General features: G+C 38.4%; 1 protein-coding gene across 2 annotated transcripts in view; it reads left to right on the top strand.

The window, feature by feature from the left end:
- Window positions 1-13,975, top strand: part of tox2 (TOX high mobility group box family member 2) — a 205,622-nt gene that overhangs the window by 58,582 nt on the left and 133,065 nt on the right. The window lies entirely within an intron of this gene.

Below are 13,975 nucleotides of genomic sequence, written 5' to 3'. Positions count from 1 at the left end.
AATCCTTGCCAACCTTATTCTTTTGTATTTACTTGTTTTACAATCAGGAAGGAGAGAAAAGTAAATATATAGATTTTTTTTAATTTCCAAGAAAATATACTATGTTGGGATTTATCGGTTTGTTTGTTTTTTTGTCACTTTTGGACGGAAAGGAAAGAAAATGATGTGTTAGTGGTAACATTTTGTTGTATCAGTTGATACTTGAGAGTATTGTTGGCAGGAAATACTACCCAAATAATCCCAAAACAGTTGAAAGAAAACCAAACATTCCTCCAGCCCACCAGCGCGCCATGAGTTTTGGGAAGCAAATACGTTTTTGTACGATATCACCAGTCACTGAATTAGGCCATAACACATTAATTAGAATGCTTAAAGTTACACTTAGGATTCAAGATATACTGACCGTTTACAAATATACCTACCACAGAAACACCACAATCAGTCTGAAAGAAGATACCCGAAAACAATAAAGCCTGGGAAGCTCACCAAAGACGTCGTCTTGCTGCCATCACATTCAATGATAATACGAAAATCCCCTTAAAGCATCTCTGCATTGATGGACATTCTTTGTTGTTAGCCATCTGTTTAGCCCGATAATTTTCATTACAAATAAACAGACTAGTAAATATACGTATATATTTGGGGCGGCAGTAGCTCAGGAGGTAGAGCGCTCGTCTTGGGATCAAGGGATCCCAGTTCGAATCCCGGCTCGTCCGTGTTACATTTCGAAGTGTCCTTGGGTAAGACACTGAACCCCTAATACCCCCAATAAGCAGGTTAGCGCCTTACATGGCTGCAAGGCTGCTATTGGGAAATGTGGAGCACATTGTAAAGCGCTTTGGGAAGTCATTGACTTGAAAAGCGCTACATAAAATGCAGATCATTTCATACAAAAAGTACAATCCACATCAGTCTTTACGGGTCTGTATTGCTAAAAATGACCTGCCTTCCGACCAGTACAAATGATGATTGACACATTGTTTATCCAATACAATTCTGAATAAGTCTATATGAAGATGTCCCTATTATTCACGTTAAACCCTGAAATTAGAGTGCGTAATGCTACTAGTGATCCATTTTAACGCACAATTTTTAAGTGTGCACAATCATTAATTGACTTCTACAAGAGAATTCAAACGTTTACAAATTTTCAGCAATGTATTAAAGAATTGGCCAAAATAAAATACAAATTTGCTAATATTGTAGTGTAGAAAACTTGTCGTCTCTAAATGGCCACTTTTGGAACACCTAAACCTACGCTTAGAAAGTGTGTAAACTACAATGTTTAGTTTTTATAATTGTCATTAAATTTGACAAAGGACCATGTAAGGCTTTAAGCTATGGTCTCACCTGTTTTCCAGGTAAAAGGCTCATGCTACACTCATCTTTAGGCATTTATTGGCAAAAAAAAATCAATCAGACGAGAATAAAAGCCTTTAATCTGTATGCACTAACTTAGGTTATTCAATGTTAGTAGCACTTCCAGTGATTATTTCATTTTAGGACAAAACTGAAGAGTCTTACCTTTCAAAAGAGAACAAAACCGTCCAAATGGTTCAAGGACAGCATCCAATTTACTTTGGGTGCATATTAGAATGAGATTTTAGGCACAGGAGATAAATTACTAAATTTTGTGCAGGCTTTGGGAGTAACGGAATACATGGAACGGCAAAAATGATGTTGGCAAGCTGTTTGGATTGTTTTCATTTTGTTCCTGTAAAATTTTATGTTAGTTTTGCCGGAGGTCAAAGAGATCAAAGCCAGGAGAGAAAGCTTACCACGTGTTGTGAGTCATCATTTTATTCAAATTTAGTTTCTTTTGTCTTTTTTTAGCATATTTGGTATTGGAGTAATCCAAAAGTAATTGAAAGTAATCAAGTTAAAGTAACCCTACCCAACCCTGGTTGTCACTTAGCGAAACTCTATAGAAGTGCCTGTCAATCATGTTGCCTTAAAACCTCCCGTAACCAAACAGAACTGTGTGAACTTTCACACGTGTGAACAAAAACTTCCCCCCGAAAAAAGGTGGGCCCCTGCAAGAACCCTCCTTGACGTCGCTTTGTGTGTGTCTGCCTGCTTTGCAATGTTGCAAAGGTGTGAAGCCAAAAAGGCCACTGTTACATGCCGTCCTCTTTCAATCCCAACTGTTTTGTGTTCGGCATCAAAGTGTGAAACGATTTCATGACAAAGATTTTCCGAAACAGATTGCACCGCAACTAATTGAAGTTTTAGCCATGCTGCACTTGCAAATGCTTTGACTTTGACAAAGTGCTGCAACGCTACTTTCCGCTCTAAACACCACCACTGTCTTTAGGACATCTTTTACTACTGCGTGCAAATCATAATTACCATCTAGCTTACCTTGCTTTTATGTGACAAAGGAGAGTCAACGCCAGGAACAATAGAGCAAAAAGAGACAATTTAATTTCATCTGGCGTTGCAGTCGTCGCAAGCGCTTTTTTGAATTAACTGCCAGCTGCTTCGGGGAACGTGCAGAGCTGCGAGTGCATCAATGCAGATTGTTAGTGCCCACCTTTTTTTTGTAATTACAACAGAAATTGTATTGATGTTTCTTGCCCTACATTATTTATGAAGTGAGAGGGAGAAAGAATGCTTACAAAGCATTTTTAAGTAAGCCACCTGCTTGGTATCCGACGAAAATACTGTTAGTCATTTGGTCAAAGAGAGGTAAACAAATCAAGGAAAAGACGCGCATTATGTAGTCGAGATCGATAACACCGGCAGTGGATTTGCAAATTGTCAAGTCATGCACGGATATCCGAAGAGCATGATTGGATCATAAAGCCAAGCATGTTAAAATCATAAAAATGGACAAATACAAATTTAGTACAGCTGTAAAGAGACACGATTGGTACTGCAGTGTTATCTGTGACTAAGACTTGATTTGGGCCTTTTTGTTTAACAACACTGCCCTGCGATTGGCTGGCAACCAGTTCAGGGTGTCCCCTGCCCACTGCCCGAAGATATGGGCTCCAGCACCCCCGCGACCCTACTGAGGATGAGCGGTACAGATAATGGATGGATGGATGTTTAACAATTTTATAAAGCAGGGATGTCAAACAGGCGGCCCGCGGGCCGGATCAGGCCCGCTAAGGGATTGAATCCGGCCCGAGAGACAACGCCGAAGGAAGCGCAAGAGAAAAACGAGCAGCAGATTGAAATATGTCCACTTAATGTTGCCAAAGCCAGGTGCCTCTCACAAACACTGTAATTGTATTTCTTTCTTTCTCTCTCTCTCTCTCTTTGCATCCCTTTTCCTCTCACTCTCTTTCACACTCTGTTTGTCTTTTTCTATTTCTATGTTCCTCTTTGTCTCTTTCTCTGCGTCTTTTTGCCTTCTTTTGCTCTCTCTTCCTTTTTTCCTTATCTCTTTTCTCTTTCTTGCTTTCCTCTTCTCTCTTTCTCTCCTTCTCCTTTGTCCCACCCTCTCTCTTTTTCTCTCCTTCTCTTTCTTCCCTTCTCTTTTCTCTCCTTCTCCTTTTCTTTCCATATTCTGTTTGGATTTCTTTCTTCATCTCTCTTTCTTTCCTCCTCTCTCACCATTACTCTTTTGATCACTTTTGCTTCTCGCATTCTCTCTTTCTCCCTTTCTTTGTCCCAACCTCTCTTTTTCTCTCCCTCTCTTTCTCTTCTTTCTTTCTTTTTAATCTACTATTCCGGCCCCCGAGAGAATATTTGTTTTTTTGTGTGGCCCCCGAGTTGAAATGAGATTGACACCCCTGTTATAAAGGTACTTAAATTGGCCACCAACCCCTTTGACCCCCTTGCACTCAAAACAAGGACTAACAAGACAGTTTATTCCCCAGGGCCATCACCACCCTTAACAAGCACACAAAGCTGTGAAAATTATAGATATTGCCTATGTATAGAAAAATGATATTCATATTTTCTTCTTTACTCCTATATTTTGTGCAATGTTGCTGCTATATGTCATTTTTATTGCACTAACTCACTTACAACTCTCGCCAGTGTCCAAGCACTTCCTTGTAAATACTTTTGGCTATATATCCTTCAGCGTTTACCTTTAAATTATTAGTATCTTTTTTTTCTCTTTTAAGTCTTTAATGCATGTCAGTCCTGGAGTGTCACGTTCAATCTCATAGGAAACAATGTGTTTTACCGTGTTATCAGTAACAATAAAGACAATTCTATAACTATCCAAGTGTTTTTACAGCAAAGTCGCAAAACATAATACTGGACAAACTTGCAAGTCTGTTTCACGGATTTGTGGAATCATACCCTGAAAGCAACTCCTCACTATCAGAAGACTGGGAAAAATAAAAATGATCTAAAATTGCAAGGTGGAAAAATTATTCAAAATGTATGGAATAATGCCTCAAATAACAAGTAACTTCCATTAGTCTGTTTAAGGAACAAAAATAAACCCCCATCCGAACCTGAAGTAAAATTATTCTCAAAAGTTACAAAACAGTAAACAAACTGCTTTGAAAAAACTATTAATGTCAAGGATCGTCAACCAGCATTTGCTGGATAGAAACACAATTTCAAGATACATTTTTATGAAACCAACATTGACATTGTTCACGTTACACTCAAACCTTTAACCCCGGGGGTCTCCAATTCAATTTATTTAAGGCGCTGCTGGAACAGGGGTGAGGTTGGGCCTATTGGGGTTTTCAACAAGAAAAGCTTCGAAAAAAGCATTTTACTGTTCACAAATAAAAACATTGATGATGAGTATGAAAATCAATCAGTCAGTAATATGTGAATCCATGAATCTCCCCACATTAAACTTTCCATTTAAGACAAGAGCCTCAAACTATCATCCTAATCGTGGCCCCTGGGCCGTGAATTTGAGTCCCATATTTTAACTAAACACTCACATACAAAAGATAAAAACCTAAAAATTAAAAGTACACATATAAGGAAATAAGTATTTCTTTTTAACATGTCAAAATACACCTATCTTTTAAAAATGACCTTTTCACATTAATATTTATTTTATACATATTTTCATGCTACCCTAAATTAAACAATTTCAACTCATGGTAATTTCAATAAAATGACCCAGATGTGGCAGCACGGCGGCGCAGTGGTTAGCACGTGTGCGGCACAGTTCTGAGGTCATGAGATCGAACCCCCTGTGTGGAGCTTGCATGTTCTCCCCGTGCTTGCGTGGGTTTCCTCCGCGCACTCCGGTTTCCTCCCACATTCCAAAAACAAGAATGTCAGGTTAATTGGCCGTTCCAAATTGTCCCTAGGTGGGAATGAGCGAGCGAATTGTCTGTCCCTGTGTGCCCTGGGACTGGCTGGCAACCAGTTTGAGGTTGTCCCCTGCCCACTGCCCGAAGATAGCTGGGATGGGCTCCAGAACCCCCGCGACCCTACTGAGGATAAGAGGTGCAGATAATACATGAATGAATGAATGAATGAATGAATGACCCAGATGTGAAGCCAATTCACAAACAGTCTGCTGTCTCAAATTACTGCAAAATAATGCTGTGACAGGCTCAATCATTTTGAAAAATACTTTTTAGCTTACCTATTGTGCAATTGAAAGTTACTATTTGACATTTTCCTCAATTACCTCTGCGGTGCTCCAGTTTCCTACCTATGTCAAAACTTGAACTTGAACCTGCCTAAATGAAAATATTGAAGTCTAGCACTTGTCCTTTTTAGTCTAGCTTAATTTTCTGTCATGCCCCCCGTTGGAAGAAGAAAACCTCTTTTGTCACCTCTGTCCATGCCAAATCATCACCCTTTTTAGGTATGTCTTTGCTGAAAAGAACTCAAACGTCTCAACGGCGTGATTGCACCTGATGCCTTTAATTGATGACTTAATTTATTTGGTTTCACGCTGTTTGCTGCCAACATTTTAAACATTCCAAGTGCACCCGTATTTCACCTAACACAGTGGTCACATTAAAGCTACATACGCTTATCACACTTCCTCTTCTTAGCTTTTGCGAGACTTTCGTTTTCCTCATTATCCTTGTCTCTTCTGTCCATCTCATCCTTATTAAATAAATTTTAATAGGATCACTTGATCTGCAAAACCTTCAAACTCATTCTGTTTGCTATGTACAGTATGTTCAAAGCGCTGATGCTTCACCACGAGCGCACACTCTGCCAATAAGAGCATCACGGAAGTGCAATTGAACATCATTCCAAGATAGTAAAAAGAAAGACAAACAAAAAGAAAAACACTTCTTGGTGTCAAGTGTGAACTATCAACCGGGCCTCGCGCATCCCACTATTTGAGAACCACTGGTCTATTCTGACCTGTCCTATCAGCAGACAAAGCACTTAACATGCAAAAGGAAGCACTGACGTTTTTCCATTGCCCTTATCAGTCACTAAATTGAGAGCTTGTGTCAAGATGCACTAGCTGCATGAGGTTCCTGTGCCCGCCACCTTTTCTCAGTCCTCCCTCTTACTTCCCGTTTTGCACCCCCCTGTCCTGATCTGGATCTCTGTCCGCAAGAAGTTCAGTTAAGAGTGGTTTTGGTTTTTCCGCCGCAGCCGTTTTGCAAACCTCCAACTTTGACATCTCCTCATTTCCTGTCAAGGTGCGCAAAAGAAACCCTCCCCCACTGAGTGCAGATAACTTGACCTCGATGCTTCCCCGTGAGACAATAAGAACATACTTGAGGCAATTGAATTTGTCAACTGGATACTTTCTGGGATGCTTTACCTCCTATCTGATTTAAAGCATATGTTTTTCATTGCCTTTTACAAATGTCAAAGGAAATGATTTATTCCATTTATGATTCCATTCACGTCACAACAGAACAATATTGGATTAACTTTAATAATAACCTTTTTCCAAAACCTTCAATTAGGTATCACTGTACATCTATTCACTCCAATTAAACAACTGAAATTTGAATTATTTTTATTTTTTGTAACTTAAAATATATTGTGTACTATTTAGTGGCTCCTAGTAATAAGAAAAACGTCATAAAAAACATTTTTTATCTAAATAATATGCAAAAATACATAAACTATCGTTACGTTTACATTCAAAATAAGGAGAGAAGACATCAATGGATTTTGAACTGGCAAGGAGTACAGGGAGAGAACCCTTAAGACAAGAAAGGACAACCAGTTCTAAAGGCCCTGAGCCCGTTCTTTTATATTACTTTTCCTATGTTACAAAAAGTCAATACGTCTTATAGGGTGTGGTAATCAAAGAACAGAAACATGACTGGCGGAAAGTGACAATGATGTAAACGGTGCATAATTCAGAAAATAACAACAGTGCAAAATAGTATTCAAAATAATGAACTGGAATCCAGTGAAATCCCCTTTGCAGGTGTCTAATATTAAAACAGAATACACTTATCAAATATATAAACGAGCCTTAACATAATCTTTACCTAGAACCTTTACCTAGAAGGAGCTCCTACAGTGACCCCGCCCACCCCAAAAATGGTGATAAGATGAGCAAAAATATGAGAAGTAAAACGCCTATCAGTCACTTTGAATTTCTGTGGTTTATATTATTCCTTGTGTAATTTTTGCACTCTACAATACGGCAATATTTAGTGGTGAAATGTTACACAGAGTGCCTTTAAAATAGCTGACACTCCCCCAAAAAAGATATCTTAATAATTTGAAAAAGATTTAAATAAATACACTTTAAAAAAAACATATAATTTTACATAAAATAAACGTGACCAAAGTGGATAAACTATGTTTTACCGAAGCCACAAAAATGGTCATATATGATACCATACAATATATATATATATATTTATATATATATATATATATACCACAGCCATATCCCCCTAGTGGGAGGTGGCTAGAGTAATTTCAGACTCTTTTTGAGATTGATTCCGAGGAGGGGATTCCCAGCCCCCTCGCTCAACCCAATTGAGGTGTTGGGAGTCATTAGGTGACCAAACCCCCCAATTCCGACCCTTAATGCTGAACGCCAAGCAGGGAGGCAACGGGTACCAATGTTTAAGTCTTAGGTATGACTCAGCCGAGGCTTGAACCACAACCTCCCAGTCTCGGGGCGGGCGCCATACCCCCAAGGCCACCGAGCTGGTAAATACCATACAAAACATCCCTAAATAATAGTTTACAAAAATTAAATCAATACATTTAATTTAAACCCTCAAATTTGTTTATGCTAACCCATATATTTGGTCATTTAGTGGAAAACAATCCAGAACATTGGCTCAAATTGGTCCAAGTAGTTGACTAGAAGCCTTTGCCCTACTTCATGTTAATTTTGTTTTATTGTCATGTGCGATGCAATCGACTTCAGTAGCATTTTGTCACAGTTCCCTTCGGCTATGATATAAATCACTTCAAGTACTTTGAAAGGTTCCCTCCAGTTCTTTATGAGTCTGGCAACTTGACAAGCCGCCCAGCTTTTGTTGTTCTCTGCCTTCATGCAAACGCTCTTCTCTCATCGACAAATGAACGATTATTTCTCTTCGTCATTTTACATCACATCCTGTTCTGATTCCAGAATTAGATACAGCAACCCAATGCAACCTCTTTCTTCACATTGAAAACGACTCTGATTTTCTCCACTCTCTTAATGACGACTATGTGCCCACTCATTATTATGTTTCCAGTTGATACATTTGTTTTATTATTAATATTGGACATTGCAACTGAGATTCCATTGGTTGCCAGTTGCTTCTTTTCACTCTTATTGTGCACTGTTTGTTGATTTGACTATTATGAAAGGTTTACATCATTGCCAATATCTACCTATCATGTTGCTTTAGGGTGGATCTGTTCTTGTAATCAAGGACAATGGTCTGTAACCATTGGGCCAAGGACCGTTATGGGGCCGTGTGTTGTTTGGTACTGGACGGTACAGAAAGAAATGATAAATGGTAAATGGTCTGCATTTATATAGCGCTTTTCAAGTCAATGAAGACCTCCCAAAGCACTTTACAATGTGCTTCACACTTTGTTCATTTTACCTCTGAAAAGTGATGGGTGCCGGGGACTCGCATGCTCAAATATCTATGGGTCCCAACAGAGATCCATGGGTCCCCAAAATTTAGTGTTATCTAGGTTGAAATTGTTTATCGGCGACAAATATGTAATATAAATCTATATTTTCATTCAGTTTTAATCATCACAGTTAATTGGTAATACAAAGCAGTTATCACTTCAGATTTTTCAGCTCACAAAAAATATTGTACATTATACAAAATAATATTGCTGAAATATTAGTCTATATATTCATGCAGTTTTAATCATCACAGTTAATTGGTAATACAAGGCAGTTATCACTTCAGATTTTTCAGTTCATATATTCTTCGTGGTTTGCTGTACCACCACAGTTGTAATGCCTTCTCAAGGTCGAATTGTTTGGTAAGATTCACCTTCATAAGCTGGTGTTGTGTTGCGATATTGAGGCGGTTTTGCTTTTTTGTGAGGATGCTGTTTTGGACGCTGAAACCCCTCTCACAAATTGCAGTATGTATGGCTGATGTCACTGCAAGTTGCGCCAACAGAATGAGTTTTGGAAAATCATGTAGCCTCCATTATATCCTCCTCATAGTGCAACCAGGAATATAATTTAGTTCATTTTTGCAGAAAAGTCCTTTTCTTGCTAGGAGTATTCTTATGTTTATTTTCTTTCGTCGAATCGTTCGCTTCAACACATGTGTTTTCGTTGCCTCCGCGATCTTTTGAAGAATTTCTCCGCCGTTTTTGCGTGCCGGAATTATTGCTGTTGTTATCACTCCCTATTATGTTTCGACTTATTACTGACACTAAAGAAATAACCAATTTTGTGTTGATTTGCACCTAATACGAACTGTTTTTTCGGAGGCATACTTCTCTTTCATTCGACGACAACCACCACAACAATGACGTAATCTCGAAGCAACGAGATCTCGTTTGCAGACGAAAACTTGAACCGCGAGACCAAAACAACAATGGCGGATCTGCCTGATGAAAAGTTTGGAGTGCGGTAAATCTTTGTTAAAAATAAGTAATCGGGTAATAATGACAATTTTGTGTCAAAAAAGTTGCGGCCCGGGGACGCGCGTTGATTTGACACTATGCGTCCCCAGCAAAAATGATGCGTCTAGGACGCAGGGATGCCGGCAAACGAGAACACTGCACACACACACTCACACCAAATTTTTTTTGCTTGTATTGAACTAAAATTGTTTTGCGCATTACTCTGAGGCATCATGGCAGGATATCACTACAGTTGAACAAAGAATGGTCAGTCTTCAAATATCACTGACCTCATTTGCTCAACACTAGCTGCAGTGGGAATCGAACCCGTATTACGGCGGTGAGGGCCCCGAATCCAAGCCACAGACCCAGTAGGATTGGCAATGTCAAAGCAAAGGGCATTCAATTTTATCTCATCATCACAATAGTTAGACTCACAGTGGCACATTGAACAATATTCTAATGGAGCATTATAGGAATGCGTTCAGCCAAAACAACATTGCATAACGATTGACTAATCACGTGCGCCTTCAAGATAAAAAAGGCACCGTGGGTAAAAATAGTGTGATGATAAGATCAAATATATTGCCTTTTCATACATCAACTATATCTGTAGTGATCCAGTGATCATTATAGTTTTTTATAAATATTGTTATTGTTATGAATACTGATGTTATTAGTGGACCGAGCTGCGAGAATATTGTCGGACTTGAAACAGAAAAGACCACTGACCAAAGGGATTCAATAAAAAGAAATGGCCTTTAAACATGGTTAGGATTTCATACCTGAAGTTTTATCTCTCTCATGTTCCCCTTGCAAGTTCAAAATCAATCGATGTCCTCTCTCCTTATTTTGAGTTTCTACTAAACTATAAATGTATCACAAGTCCGTCTTGTCCCTTACCACATATCACATATCTTAAACATACCTTAAATGTACCACATATAATATTTTCTGGAGCAGGGGTGAGTAACGGGGTGAGTCAAAAATGGCAAAAGGACCCGGAAAGCAAAATATATCAGTTTTTTTTTTTGCATGTACTGATACAGTCCTGAATCTGATACCTCTTCAGTACGTGTAGACCTGTTCAATTTTTTTTCCATATCTTAATAGCCATTTCAAGAAGATGAATCTCTCAGTCTGGCTTATTTTTTTTTAATTGTTGCAATTTTGGGACATTCCATTTAGGCAAACTATTGTAGAACAGTAAAGATTTAACTATATTATCCTTTTTTACTTCTCTATGAATTAAATATTTTATTAAAATGGGTTTGCAAAACGCTGAGAAATGAAGCAAAGTAACACATTAATACACAGATTGCTAGCTCATTTGATTGTTTGTTTTTCATAGAATTCGATAAATACCTTGATGAATAAAATAAACACATTACAAAAATAGTTATTTAAATTGTGGGGACACTTGGGCAAAAGTGGTACCAAATAAACATGTTTTCATTAGTTGTACTTTCTTTTTTGCCATTTTATATATATTATATATATTATTCATATTCCAGTTAACATCGGGCAGTGGGCAGGGGACACCATGAACTGATTACCAGCCAATCACAGGGCACAGTTAAATACATTTCAGCTAGATTAATTATGTGAGTATTTGTGTTTAAATTCTACAATGATACAATACATTTGTGAATAGTGCCAAGTTCCTGGGCACAAAAGCAGAACAAAAAAAACCTTGTGTTGAAATGCAAAATTAGGCTAATGCTACTTTGTTTTTGTAGTTGTATGTAGCAGAAAAACAACTGCTCTGTACACGGGCTTATTTTTTCATGTTTATCCACCACCGTTGTTGTTGTTTGGGCTTTACCCATATTTGGGGGGGTGAAAGTTCACAATGTGCTGTAGCGATAAGACAGCAGGATCATCTAAGGATTGCTTTTTTTTTTTTTGCATTGAAACTTGCATCTGCTTCTCTTGCTGTCTCTCTCCAAGATGATTTGGAGCCTTGCATAGTCAATTATGTAGAGAGAGAGAAAGCGAGAGACATTCGAGGCACCGTATTCCATATTTTGGTGAGATATTAATATTGCATGAGAACTGTTCTGTAGCGAATATCTAAGAGAGAGAGCCTATTAAGGAGGCAGGAAAAATGTGACACACATGCAGGCACGCATCCACAGACACACACACACACACACACACTTTAAGAACATTCCACTATAGCATCATGAGAAGGTTGTTTTAATTAGTGTATTGCAGATTATAATAGGACATGCCTCAATTTTCCTGTTACTGGGCCAGCACGGCTGAGTGATTTACCGCTTTAATTGTGCTAAGAATCAACTATTCCTGTCAGTCAACTGTGGAAGCAAACAAAGGAAAAACAAGACAATCTTCCTGCAACCACCCTCCCTCTAAAAATGTCACTAATACATTAGAGATACATCAAAGCCTGACAGAGGAGTTGACAGGGTATTCATTTTCTCTGCCTATTCCAAATGTCAGAGACGGGGTTGGATTTGGGTTACTGAGTGGAACTGGTCAGTGATTGAGGGCTCATTTGAGGACGGTATAAAATAGTGGAATTTGAATTAAGCATGCTTCTGCTTATGCTAAATCAAAATAGCCTTAGAAACAGGACAGCAATCTTGTGTGTTATTTGTTCATTGAATACAACTTCCCAGGGTTTCTTTAAGATAACATAAGCCAGACGGATCAACCGGTCATTAAAATCGCTGATGAATAGAATAGATCAGATCAAAATAAAATAGAATAGAATAGAATTTAGGTATTGTCATTGCAAAAAGTGAAATGCAAAACGAAATGAAAAAGTGCCATCCTGATGTCAAGTCAAGTCATTTTTATTCGTATAGCCCTTAATCACATAGAGTCTCAAAGGGCTTCACAGGTTATTGCACAGACTATTATTTCAGACTATTATTACACCATCCCCTGATCTGAGACCAACATGAGGGCAAGGAAAAATTCAAAAACCTCAACATGAGGAAAATGAAGAAACCTTGAGAAGGGACCGCACATGTGGTAAAATCCCCCTTTCAGGATGACCAGGCTGCAATGGATGTTGCAAGTACAAATGATACAGAGATATTTAAAACAAAAAAATATAGGTTATTCATATGCTATAGAGTAGAAGTGTGTTTTAAGCTTAGATTTACACACTGAGGTTGCAGATAGAAACATTTAGAACATGCGATACCACAGTTAAGATAATAACTTGAAGAAAAATAATTAATATTGAATAAAAAAATAAGCAAATAAAAACTATAAAAAAAAATGTCAGTGACAATGTTTTACATTTTTAAAATTTTTAATTAACAAAATATGCAGCACACTTAAAAACAGTCAGAAAAATTGTGTAAAATATGTAAAATCATCATATTTTAAAGTAAGATTTTCTGTTTGCTTGTTTCTGTATTATTGTGTTCATCTTGATTATTTGCAATATAGAATAAATAATCCAATCACCCAGCCATGCATGTTTTTGGTAAGCGGGAGGAAAGCAGAGTGGCTGAAGAAAACCCAGTCAGGCACAGGGAGAACATGCAAACTGGGAGGCTGGTAGTTGGAATTGAACCCAAGACCTCCACACCGTTGATCTGCACGCTAAGCACCCAACCGCCGTGCCAAACGCAAGTCAATTTTTTTGAGCAAATTTTGAATCGGAACTAAGGGCTTGTACGGCCTTTTAAGAATTTCCTGTAATTTAAAAATGTATAAAAACAAAGAAAAAAAAAACACATTTTTGTGACGCATCCTCGGTTGAGTAAACTCTCATCATCTCATCTCATCTCATCTCATCTCATCAGCCGTACCGCTTATCCTCATTAGGGTCGCGGGGGGGCTGGAGCCCATCCCAGCCATCTCCGGGCAGTGGGCAGGGGACACCCTGAATTGGTTGCCAGCCAATTGCAGGGCACACTGGGACAGACAACTCACTCGCTCATTCACACCTATGGACAATTTGGACCGGCCAATTCTCCTGAAATGCATGTTTTTGGAACGTGGGAGGAAACCGGAGTGCCCGGAGGAAACCCACGCATGCATTTAATTATTTTATTTTATTTTAAAA

The sequence above is a fragment of the Urocampus carinirostris genome, chromosome 6 (assembly GCF_059441175.1).
Source record: "Urocampus carinirostris isolate Australia breed hairy pipefish chromosome 6, RoL_Ucar_1.0, whole genome shotgun sequence".
Taxonomy (NCBI): Eukaryota; Metazoa; Chordata; class Actinopteri; order Syngnathiformes; family Syngnathidae; genus Urocampus; species Urocampus carinirostris.
This window is presented reverse-complemented; position numbering and strand designations above follow the sequence as displayed.